Genomic DNA, 12,552 nt, shown 5'->3' on the forward strand with positions numbered 1-12,552 from the left:
AGTACACTACTGTGGTGGTTTGGATAGGCATGGCCCCCATAGACTCATGTGTTTGAAGGCTTGGCCCATAGGGAGTGGCACTATTAGGAGGTGTGGCCTTGTAGGAGGAAGTGTGTCACTGTGGAGGCGGACTTTGAGGTCTCCTGTGCTCAAGCTATGCCCAGTGTGGTACACAGTCTCCTGCTGCCTATGGAGCAAGATGTAGAACTCTCAGCTTCTTCTCTAGCACCATGTCTGCCTGAATGCTGCCATGCTTCCCACCACGATGATAATAGACTAAACTTCTGAACCTGTAAGCCAGCCCCAATGAAATGTTTTCCTTTAGAAGAGTTGCTATGGTCATGGTGTCTCTTCACAGCAATAGCAATCCTAACTAAGACAACCACAAATCTCAGAGACAAGACTGGCCACCTGACAGAGGGCAAGACTAAATTTTGGAATGGCTGACGACCTGATCACCCTCCTGTACAATCTGCTAGCTAAGGATGAGGTGGAAGACAGACCTCTCAGGTGCCAATCCACAGTCTTCTTAGATCATAGACCTCTGGATAAGGCACAATTTAAAGATTCAGCTCCTGACTGCTACCTATGTCAGGGTGCACAGACGGTTAGAATCACAGAGCAGGAACAGAGCATCTTATGCTGCCCCACAGTGCTTTGCATCTTAGAGGCCACTAGGTCCTCAGGGAGCAGTGATGGTTGGCTGACCTACTGCATTGCAGCCAGGCAGGAGGGCTTTTTAAAGGTCCTATGCACTTTTTTTCAATTTTTTAAATATTTTTTAAATATTAGATCTGTAGAAAAGGTCTAAGATGTCATCTCTGCATGTGGGTGACAGTTGTATAGCTTGGTCTGTTTGTGGGGCCCCTAGCAACAGGACCAGAATCTGTCCCTAGCACATGAGCTGGCTTTTTGGAACCTATTCCCTATGGTGGGATGCCCCACTCAGCCTGGATGGAGGTGGGAGGAGCTTAGTCCTGCCTCAGCTTGATATGCCATGCGTCCTTGACTCCCATGGGAGGCCTTACCTTTTCTGAGGAGTGGATATGGGGGGTAGAAAGGAGGTGGGGGGAGGGAACAGGAAGAGAGGAGGGAGGGAAAACTGTGGTTGGTATATAAAATAAATTTAAAATTTAATAATAAAAAAGAAAAAGGTATAAGATAATGCAGTGGCTTTCTCACACATCACCTCTGCTTGAAGCCCTGGCTGACCTGGAACTCTCTCTCCTCCTGTATCTACCTTCCAAGTGCTAGGATTCTAGGCATGTGCCTTGTGCCTGGCTTGTGGAGCCTCTAACCCCATTCAAGATTTTACCCTCATGACTCTTCATGGCTGATTCACCTCCTAAAGGCCCATCTCCAGTGCCCTGGACCTAGGTTACAACATACCTCCCTGAGCCACCCACTTCATCATACATCACTGCAGTAAAACACCGAGAAGCCTGTAGCCTGTGGTTTGTGAGATACCCTTCCCAGGATCCAGATGCTTCCATGAACAGTGGTTGCCACTGACCAGTCTAGGGACCACCAGGTGTCCAGCACATAGGAAGCAATAACTATGATTTAAAGACAGCCTTATGGGGGGAAGCCTGCAAATTTGCTAAAGGCTACAGAGATAAAGTTGAGCTAATCAATGCCCCATGTACACACACATGGCCATCTGCCCAAGGCCAAGTTCCAGCAATGAAGTCAAGCAATACTGTTCCAGGTCATATCAAGCTGCCTCTAAATATTCAGGGCGATCTGGTAACAGTATTGTAGGTCTGAAAGCCACAGTTCCAAACAGCCCTTCAGCCAACAGTGACAGGACGGCCAGGCTACCGGAATCAACCTTTACCATGGAAACCAAGAGTTTTTTTTTTTCCCACAGTGGTACAGGAGTAACCTGAGGCTCTGCAGAGAGGGCCAGAGGGCCGAAAGGGCCTAGAGAATATGGAAGGTGAGACATCACACACCCAGCCCTACCCAACCCCTTCTCCACTTCCCCAGGTCACTCTGTCCCTTATCTGAAACATAGTTGGGCCAGCACTAGCAGGAAGGGGAGGTGGCTTAGTCAGGGTTTCTATGGCTATGAAGAGACACCATGACCACTGCAACTCTTATAAAGGAAAATATTTTTTTGGTTTTTCGAGACAGGGTTTCTCTGTAGCTTTGGAGCCTGTCCTGGACTATCTCTGTAGACCAGGCTGGCCTTGAACTCACAGTTATTGCTGGCTTACAGTTCAAAGGTTCAGTCCATTATCATCATGGTGGGACATGGCGGCATGCAGGCAGACATGGTGCTGGAGAAGGAGCTGAGATTTCTACATCTTTGATCTGCAGGCAACAGGAAGTGAACTGAGACATTGGGCACGGCTTGAACATATATAAGACCTCAAAGCCGCCTCCACAGTGATACACTTCCTCCAACAAGGCCACACCCACTCCAACGTCCTGATAATGCCATTCCCTATGAGCTTATGGGGGCCGATGACATCCAAACTACCACAGGAAGCTATAGCAGTCTGGACTCTCCTCCTCCATCCACAAGAAATCCCATTCTCCCCTCCTCTAAACTCAGTCTGCATCTGCTACCCACCCACTGTCTGACACATCTCTGCATTAGAGTAATCCTAAATTAGCTTTTCCTCTTCGCTCCCATGAAATGCACCCTCAGGGTCCAGGCTGCACTGGGCTTCAAGCCACAGTGAGAGGGCCTGTTAGCTCATGTATGAGGCCACATGCTCTCCACTTTTCCATAGCTCCTCTTCTTCCTGCTTCCTTGCCCTTCCGATTTCTCAGCAAATCGGAGTTAGTATATGTTACATGAGGAATGTGGTTCAAACCTACAGAAGACCTCAGTCACCTTTGGGGATGGTAATGTGTCCCAGTTACTCAGAACTTGTACTGAAATGCTACTCTGTGCCTAAGCTTCCTGCTCCCTAAGGATGCATCCTTTCTAAACTCTGTGGAGAAGGGAGGACTCTAGAGAGAATTATCATTGGCTCTAGGGATCAGGTTCTGATGGTGATAACTGACAGTGGTTCTTTTTTTTTAAAGATTTATTTATTTATTATGTATAAAGAAGAGGGCACCAGATCTCATTACAGATGGTTGTGAGCCACCATGTGGTTGCTGGGAATTGAACTCAGGACCTCTGGAAGAGCAGTCGGTGCTCTTAACCTCTGAGCCATCTCTCCAGTCCAGTGGTTCTTTTCTTACACACACACACACACACACACACACGCATGTGCTCTGGTCCAGGCCGTCAGTTCTGTGTCAGTGTGGGAAAACATGTGTAAATGAAAGCTATTGTCTTGAATCAGAAGTCCTGATATATTTATGTTTAATCAAATGTTCCTAAGGGGTTGGGATCTATCTCCAGGGATAGAGTGCTTGCCTGGCATGTGAAAGGCCCTGGGTGAGTTCAGTCCCCAGTGCTATCAAAAACATTATTTTTTTTAATATAAGGGGCTGAAGAGATGGCTCAACAGTTAAGAGCACTGGCTCTTCTTCCAGAGGACCCAGGTTTGATTCCTAGAACCCACAGAATGGTTCACAATTAACGGTAACTCCAGTTCCAAGAGATCTGATGCCATCTTCTGACCCCTGCTGGTACAATAGGCACATAGTGGACAGACATACATGCAGGCAAAACATCTAAGTCTTTGTTTGTTTGTTTTGTGATAGGGTTTTTTTGTATAGCCCTAGCTGTCTTGGAATTTACTCAGTAGACCAGGCTGGCCTCAAATTCAGAGATCCTCCTGCCTCTGCCTCCCAAGTGCTGGGATTAAAGGTGTGCACCACCATGCCCTGCTGACACATACATCTTAAAAATAAAGTTAATGGTGGCTCCCACCTATAATCACAGAATTTAGGATGTGGAGGCAGGAAGATCAGGAGTTCAAGGGCAGACTCGAATACATAGTTAGACCCTGTCTCTAGCAAACAAAACTATTTTTAGCTTTGTCCACTGAAAAGGTCCTAAACCGAAGACCAATATAGTCATAGCAAACATCCCCAGTGCCTGTGGTGCTATTTATGGTCCCAGTGGCAACAACAAAATTACCATTTCCATGAAAAGAAGAATTAGCTCATCCCAGGTCTACAAGAATGATCTTGGACGCCAGTGTGTGCTAGAATGCAAGTAAATATCCAAGGCTTGGGACTATGTCTCAAAGGCGGTGACACCAATTTGAAGAGGCTCCTACTAGCCTAGATGGAGACAACTTGTACTTGAATAAGAATCAAAATACAACAAACTGGTTTAAACTCTTGGAAAGAAAAATACTTGTCATCTCTTGGAGATGCTACGGAATCTGTTTTTTGTTTTGTTTTGTTTTGTTTTGTTTTGTTCTAAATAACAAAACAGTAGCCACAGGAAGGAGTCAGGGATTTGTTGAAGAAAGGACAGGTGATCCCCCTTTCCCATCATGGCACAATATGGCTGGGTATGCCTAAACTAAAAGATTCCAGTTACCCAGATACAAAACTGAGTGCCGACATGACACCACACCGTGCTCACAATGAAAATCTGATCTAAAATGACCTCAAGGAACATAGGAAACAAAGATACTTGTGTTTAGTTAGGTCTGAGTCTCATTTCTTAGAAACTTCATTTTATACATCCACCTACTTTAAAATCTAAAAGAAAAAGAGAAGAGGAATTAGAAACACTTGTGGTCCCAAGCATGCCCGATAAAGGGCACTCAGACTACAGCTAAGTAAAGATGTCATCCGCGACTCCTGACACCCGACGAGAGGGACTGCTGAGGCTGTCGCTTAAACAGCACGTGGAGGTGCAGAAATCAATTCGGTGTTCTCACAAAACCAAACCAAATCTTATCTAGTCTGGCTTTAAACACCAGCTTGCAGGAAGCCCACGGACCATGAGACCACGTGAGGGCCGGAAATGTGGCTCAGTTGCTGGTGTGTTGGCCAAGCACACACCAGCTCCAAGTCCCACAGGAGCAGCCCAGCACTCAGGAGGTGAGAGAAAGAGGATCAAGAGGGTCAGAAGTTCACTGTTGTTGGGCTGGCAGAATGGCTTAGTCAGTAAGGGTGCCTGCCGCAAAACCTGACGACCTGAGTTCAATTCCCATTACCTGTATAATAGGAGGACAGAGCCAATCGCCACTGATTATCCTAGAGTATACCTCCCCCACGTACACATAACTAATAAATGTAAAAGGGTTCGAGGTCATCCTCACCTACATACTGAGTTTGAGGCCAGCTTGGGCTATAGGAGATTCTGTCTCAAAAACAAGCAAAAATATGAGTCACTATGGGAATGCAGCTGTCTCCAGCCTAAGCCCCCCAGTTTACTTAACAAATTTCAAAGAAAAAAAAAAAAGAAGTAGTAACTATGGATTATAAGAATTAAGAAACAGAATCCATTGCAACATAGAGATTTACTTAGGCCCCAAAGCATGAGGACCTGAGTTCAAATCCCTGGTACCCACATAAAAAGCCAGGCATGGCTGCCTGTGCCTCTAAGTCCAGAATTGGGAAGTAGAGACAGGCAGATGCAGGAAGTTCAATGGCCAGCCAGACTAGGCAAAGCAGTAAGAAGCAGTTTCTGTGAAAGGCCCTATTTGAGCTGGGAGGTGGTGGCGAACGATTTTAATCCTAACACTCGGGAGGCAGAGGCAGATCTCTGAGTTCAAGGGCCAGCCTGGTCTACAGAGTGAGTTCCAGAACAGCCAGAGCTACACAGAGAAACCCTGTCTCAAAAAACCAAAGAGAGAGAGAGGCCAGCCAAAAAAACCAATAAAATAAAATAAATTAAAAAAAAAAAAAAAAAAGAGAGAGAGACAGACAGACAGACCTTCCATGAAGGCAATAAGGCAGAAAGTGATATTGGATGATGATGATGTCCTGCTCTGGGCTCTTCATGTGCAAAGATAGGCATTAGCATCTGCAGACACCATCCATACATGCACACACAAAATTCGAAAGACAGGGAAATACAGTGGCCAGATGCTGGGAGCCAGCCAACCCCAGCAGTTGTCAGGTTCAGAGAGGATGTAAGGAGTCAGCCAGGGAAGGAGTGAGCCAGGCATGATGGTCGGGAGAATCTTGCAGCCTGACTGATTAGCAGCCAGAGTGCTTCTTTATTTATACAGAATTCAGTAAGCAGGGATACATTCATGTTGTTCCAAAACACAGATCTGTGGTGGTATTGTGTTCCCCCAAATATTGTGTGTTCCCTGAAATAAACATATCTGGGGTCAGAGAACAGACAGCCACTAGAACAAAGCCAAAAATGGTGGCTAGAAAATAGGAAGAGTAAGCTCTAACAGAAGTTGGGCGGTGATGGTACACACATTTAATCCCAGCACTTGGAGGGCAGAGCCAGGTGGATCTCTGAGTTCAAGGCCACTTTAGAAACAGTTAAGCATGGTGACCACGCCTTTAATCCCAGAAACCCAACCTTTAATCCCAAGGAGTGGGGGCAGAAAGAGAAAAGTATATAAGGCTTAAGGACCAGGAATTAGGGGAGAAAAAAAGCATGTAGTGAGTAAAGCATTCGGCTGGTTAAGCATTCAGGCTTTCGAGCACAGTTCAGCTGAGAGCCATTGGGATGAGGATTCAGAAGCTTCCAGCCTGAGGAAACAAGACCAGCTGAGGAACTGGTGAGGTGAGAAAACTGTGGCTTGTTCTGTGTCTCTGATCTTCCAGCATTCACCCCAATAACTGGCATCAGGTTTGTTCTTATTAATAAGACCTACTAAGATTCATACTACACAGATCATATCATTTTTGGTTTTGGACATGTGTTTCACTTCCTTTTGCATATCTTTTAGTCATCATTGATAAACCATGACAGAACAGAGTTATCATTTTCCCTCAAGTTAAATCATCATTGATAAAGTTATCTTTTATAACGATTTTTACTCATTAACCTCAATTTTTAAGAATCTAGAGGCATATGACAACCTGTTCTCAAGTTAGTATCTTTCGTGGCTTCAAGGATGCTTGAACAAAACAAAGTCTTCAAGCCAGCTGGGGCATTTGCCATGTCCCAAGCCGTGTATTATTAACTCTTTTTTTTTTTTTAAGTTTGTTTTTTCTTTAAGATTTTATTTATTTACATATTTTATGCATATGAGTGTTCCATTTGCATGTATGTTTGCATGACAGTAGAAGGCATCAGATCCCATTATAGATGGTTGTGAGCCACCATGTGGTTGCTGGGAATTGAACTCAGGACCTCTGGAAGAGCAGCCAGTGCTCTTAACTGCTGAGCCATCTCTCCAGCTCCCCCGTATTATTAACTCTTAATGGTCACAGTGCCCAAGCAAAGTCCTCAGGCCAAAGGTGCTACAGTTATTATTCAAATTCTGGCATAATACAATGTTTATATTTTATATCTTTATAGAACTTGTTTATATGTCTAATCCTGGCATTCTGTTTCTACCTTGTCATATGACATCACAGTGACTCTGCATGTGCTAATTTTTCTAAGAAAGGGAGGTCCTGTCATTCTTTTGTTGTTGTTGTTGTTTTGAGACAGAGTTTCTTTGTATAGTTTTGGTGCCTGTCCTGGTTGTCTGTAGACCAGGTTGGCCTCGAACTCACAGAGATCCACTTGCCTCTGCCTCCTTAGTGCTGGGACTAAAAGCATGCGTCACCACCGCCCAGCCTGACATCTTATTCTTATATCATCTTTTACATCATTCTTTACTTATCAATAAGTCTCTATGTGGGGCAGAGGTAACTCCAGTCAATCTAACTTTGTATATGCCACATAGTCTCCTGAGCGTACAGGGGGAAGAGGCTTGCAATCTGATCCTTGACCAACTCTTCTAGCCCATCGAATCTTGTTGACCTTTTGAAGTTTACTTTGTTTTAAGTATCTTGTCAACACCTGCCCAACTTGGCCCCAGTTGCTGGCCAGCAGGCAGCGCTCCTGCAGGAAGGCCTCCCCCTCACCAAGACCCCCCAGCGGACCATGCAATCTATATGCCCTGCCCCCATACTCATCTGCCAGAGACCCCAGCCACTTCCTGGTTTGGAAATCAACCCCCAGTTCTCATTAGGCCTAGAGAGAGAGCTCTCTTTGGGCCTAGAGAGAGAGTTCTCATTGGACAAAGAGCTGCCATTGGACCAAGAGTAACCTCAGGAGACAGGGAATCTGCCAGCCCTCCTTAGACCAAGAGAGGCTTTCTGAGAAGTAGAATCTGCCACCTCTCGTTGGACCAAGAGAGGCTTCCTGAAACAGAATCTGTCAGCTCTGACTGAACCAAGAGCTCTAATAAGACCAAGAGCAGCTCCATGAGTCACAGAATCAACTTAGCTTGGGTTGACCCAAGAGAAGCTCCCTGAGACACAGCATCTGCCTGCTCCAATTAGATAAGAGCTAAGACTGGACCCAGAGGGGCCCCTGGGACACAGACACAACAAGCACAGAGTGGACCAACAGCAACTCGCTCAGACGCAGGCACCTTTTATACCCATTAGTGGAGGAGATGGGCAGATGTCAAGGCAGAAGTACATATAACAACATAAGGAGCAATACAGCATCACCAGAACCTAGCCCTCCTCCAACAGCTAGACCTGAACATCACAAGGTAGAAGCAGCAGAAGAAAGCAACTCTGAGTATCTTGTTCCTGAGTGAGTAAAGGGATAGATGTTTTAAGAATGTCTCAGCCGGGCTGTAGTAGTCCACACCTTTAATCCCAGCACTTGGGAGGCAGAGGCAGGAGGATCTCTGAGTTCAAGGCCAGCCTGGTCTATAGAGTGAGTTCTAGGACAGCCAGAACTATTGCCTCATAAAGAGACCTCTGGCTTCTTTACGTGTGTCACAACCTCCAAGGTGTAAGGATGACCTTCAAGTAGATAAGGCTATCACCCTAAAAGCAGGAGGGGTATTATGCTCAGAACTGTCCTGGGGAAGCTTAGAAGCAGCATTCCTGGGAGAAGGCATAAATGGTTCATAAGAAATTTCCCATCAATCCAATATCCCCAAGTTGTACAAATATCAGAAGTCTCCCTAGCACGAAACAGGCAGAGGTCAAAGCTGAAAGTGGCATGGCGGTCGTCACGTGGCACAGCTGCGCTGGCTTTATGACTTCTGCTGTTCCCATCAGATACAGCAGTGCCAGCCATATACTTGCTTCTATTATTATTGTGATAACAGACATTTCATTATTTATGTTTTGGAGGGTTGAGATAGGGTTTCTCTATGTAGTCCTGGCTGTCCTGGAACTCACTCTGTAGCCCAGGTTGGCCTCGAACTCAGAGACCCACCTGCCTCTGCCTCCCAAGTGCTGGGACTAAAGGTGTGCACCATCACACCCAGTTTGGAATTATTTCTTCTTTGTTTCTTTGTTTCTTTGTTTCTTTCTTTGTTTCTTTGTTTCTTTGTTTCTTTCTTTCTTTCTTTCTTTCTTTCTTTCATTCATTCATTCATTCATTCATTTATTTATTTATAGGCAGGATCTCACTATGTAGCCCTGGCTAGCCTGGAACTCACAGAGGTCTGCTTGCCTCCGTCTCCCAAGTGCTGGCATTAAAGGCCTGTACTATCATGTGACTTTACTTGTTCTTCCAGAGGACCTGAGTTCAATTCCCAGCAACCACATGGTGGCTCACAACCATCTGTAATGAGATCTGGCGCCCTCTTCTGGTGTGCAGGGGTACATGCAGACAGAGCACTGTATACGTAATAAATAAATTTAAAAAATTGTATTTTTATTTATGTATGTTATACCTATTTCTCTGTATGTGAACTGTGTGTGTGCAGTGCCCATGAAAGCCAGGAGTCGGTGCTGGATCCTCTGGAACTGGAGTTACAGGTGGCCATGAGCCCCCTGATTGTGGGTGCTGGGACACAGTAGAAGTCCTCTACAAGAGCAGAAAGGGCTCTCTCTCTCTTAACCCCTGAGCCATCTCTCCAGCCCCTATATGTGACTCTTTAAAAGAGCCTCTCTTTCAGAAATACTTCCTGCTGTACAGTGATGGCTCACACTTTTAGTCCCAGCACTTGGGAGGCAGAGGCAGGCAGATCTTTGTGAGTTCGAAGCCAGCTTGGTCTATAAAGTGAGTTCCAGCCAGGTGGTGGTGGCGCACGCCTTTAATCCCAGCACTTGGGAGGCAGAGGCAGGCAGATCTTTGTGAGTTCGAAGCCAGCTTGGTCTACAGAGTGAGATCCAGGAAATGCACCAAAACTACACAGAGAAACCTGGTCTCGAAAAACCTAAACAAACAAACAAACAAACAAATAAATAAATAGAGTTACAGAGAATCTCTGTCTTGGAAAAGAAAGGAAGGAAGGGAAGAAGGAAGAAAACAGAGAGAAAGACAGACTTCATAATGAAATGGGATGTCTGAGATTTGTTTCCACATTACATGGAGAAGTGCTGGGAGGCACTGGTTAAACAATGTTGACTCTGGGAGGCGCTGGTTAAACAGTGTTGACTCTGGGAGGTACTGGTTAAACAGTGTTGACTCTGGGAGGCGCTGGTTAAACAGTGTTGCTCCTGGGCTTAGTAAACTGAAGCTGGAGAATAGTTCCTTCTCATTCAACATATTCTCTACATGCTTTTGTATGCACTTAACGTCATCCATGGCAAGAAGTTTTAAAACAGCTGGGTATGGTGGTATACACCTTTAGTCCCAGCACTCAGGCAGATGTCTGTGAGTTTGAGGCCAACTTGGTCGACATAATGAGATCCTATCTCAAAAAAAAAAAAAAAAAAGTTTTAAAACAGTGTTCATTGTACATTCCCAGTTGGAGATATCTTAGAGCCAAAAACAACCACAAAAGAAAATCTTAAGTTAGAGCCAGTAAGATGACTGCTATGGGATATCTTTCTGTATACTGTGAATATGTGCTGTTCCCATTGGTTAGTAAATAAAGCTGTTTTGGCCTATAGCAAAAAAGCTTACGGCCAGGTGGGAAATCCAAGCAGAGATACAGAGAGAAGAGGGGTGGGGTAGGGGAGACACCAGCTGCTGCCCAAGGAGCAGCAAGATACCAGCAGACCAGTAACGCCAGCCACAGCCATGTGGCAACTTACAGATTAATAGAAATTGGTTACGTTATAAGAGCTAGCTAGCAAGAAGCTTGAGCCATAGGCCATCCAGTTTATAATTAATATAAATCTCTGAATGTTTATTTTATAAGCAGCTGCAGGACCCAGGGACCGGATGGAATGGAGAAACATGGGACCGTGGGGCCAGGTGGGACCGCAGAAACTTCCAGCTACAGATGACTCTGCAGTTAAGGGCGCCTACCATCAAGCTTGATGACCTGGGTTAGCTCTCTGGGATGCACAGGATAGGAAAGAATTTTGCAAGTTGTTCTCTGGCCTCCCTGTGCTCACTGTGATATACTGAGGTACTTTCCCAGGCCCCTCCTCCCCCAACACAAACAAAATGAAATGTAATAAGACATTTTTTTAATCTTAAATTTGGCAGTGTTATCTGTGGCAATAATACTATCATCACCGTAATATTTTTTGAACGATAAAACTCTGACCCAGACTGACAAGACCTAAAAACAATGGCCCCACTGATAGGAACCCAACACTAAGACTCAGCAGGTCACCAACCTGCTCCAGAGACCCTTGGAGGAACATCCGAGTCCACACCTAGGGCAGGAAGCGGATGAGATGAGCCACCTCATCACACCAAAAACAAGGAAAAAGCAAAGGCCACCCGAGTCATAGCAAAAGAACACAGGAAACATAAGCTTCAACAAGCCCACCAACTCCAGCTGAGCGGGATGGCACATACCTGGAGGCAGAGGCAGGTGGATCTCTGTGAGTTCCTACATGGATTCAAGATGTGCATCAGCCTTTAATTTTTTTAATGGAAGAAACACATCAAATAAATACAGAGTATTAAAGAGTTGAAAATCATGCCAGATGTCATTTTATCCTTTGTGCTTTGGAGGCAGAGGCAGGCAGATCTCTTGTGAGTTCGAGGCTAGCCTGGTGAGTTCCAGGCCAGGTGAGGCTACATAGAGACCTGGCCTTAAATAACAAAGAAGCTAAACCAAAAGTTGAAAATCACAGGCAAGGCGTGGTAATAAACACTTGTAACTGCAGTATTGGGGAGGAAAGTTGAGAGAATAAGGCTAGCCTCGGCTTCTGAGTGAGTTCCAGGTCAGCCTGGGTTACAGAGTGACAGCCTGTCTCAAAAGCTACATGCACACACAGATAAAATGTAAAGGACATGGCTGCTCCTAGGCATGGCGGAGGAGAAAGTTTCTTGTAGATGTGCAGGAGAGCATAACCAGAGGCAGGGACTTCTGGGAAAGTCCAGAGTGGACATGACTGGACTGAGCTGGGCCATGTGGGAGAGGGGGAGGGGAAGGAAAAGGTAAGAAAGTGGAGGGGATGCCCAGTGCAGCAGCCAGGAGGCCAAAGGTCCAAAAGAGAAGGGTAAGTACCATGTCTGGGGGAAGGGCAGCCCAGCTCCTAGGCTGGAGAGTTCAGGGTAGAGGGTAGGGTATGCAAGCCGTACCCTGTAACAGGTAGGGACTGAGGGATGCTGGGAGAACCTGGCAGCCAGGTTCAGCTCTGATATGTTAAATAAGAACCTCAGCTGTTTGTCCTGGGTTT

This window comes from Onychomys torridus, chromosome 11 (assembly GCF_903995425.1).
Source record: "Onychomys torridus chromosome 11, mOncTor1.1, whole genome shotgun sequence".
NCBI lineage: Eukaryota > Metazoa > Chordata > Mammalia > Rodentia > Cricetidae > Onychomys > Onychomys torridus.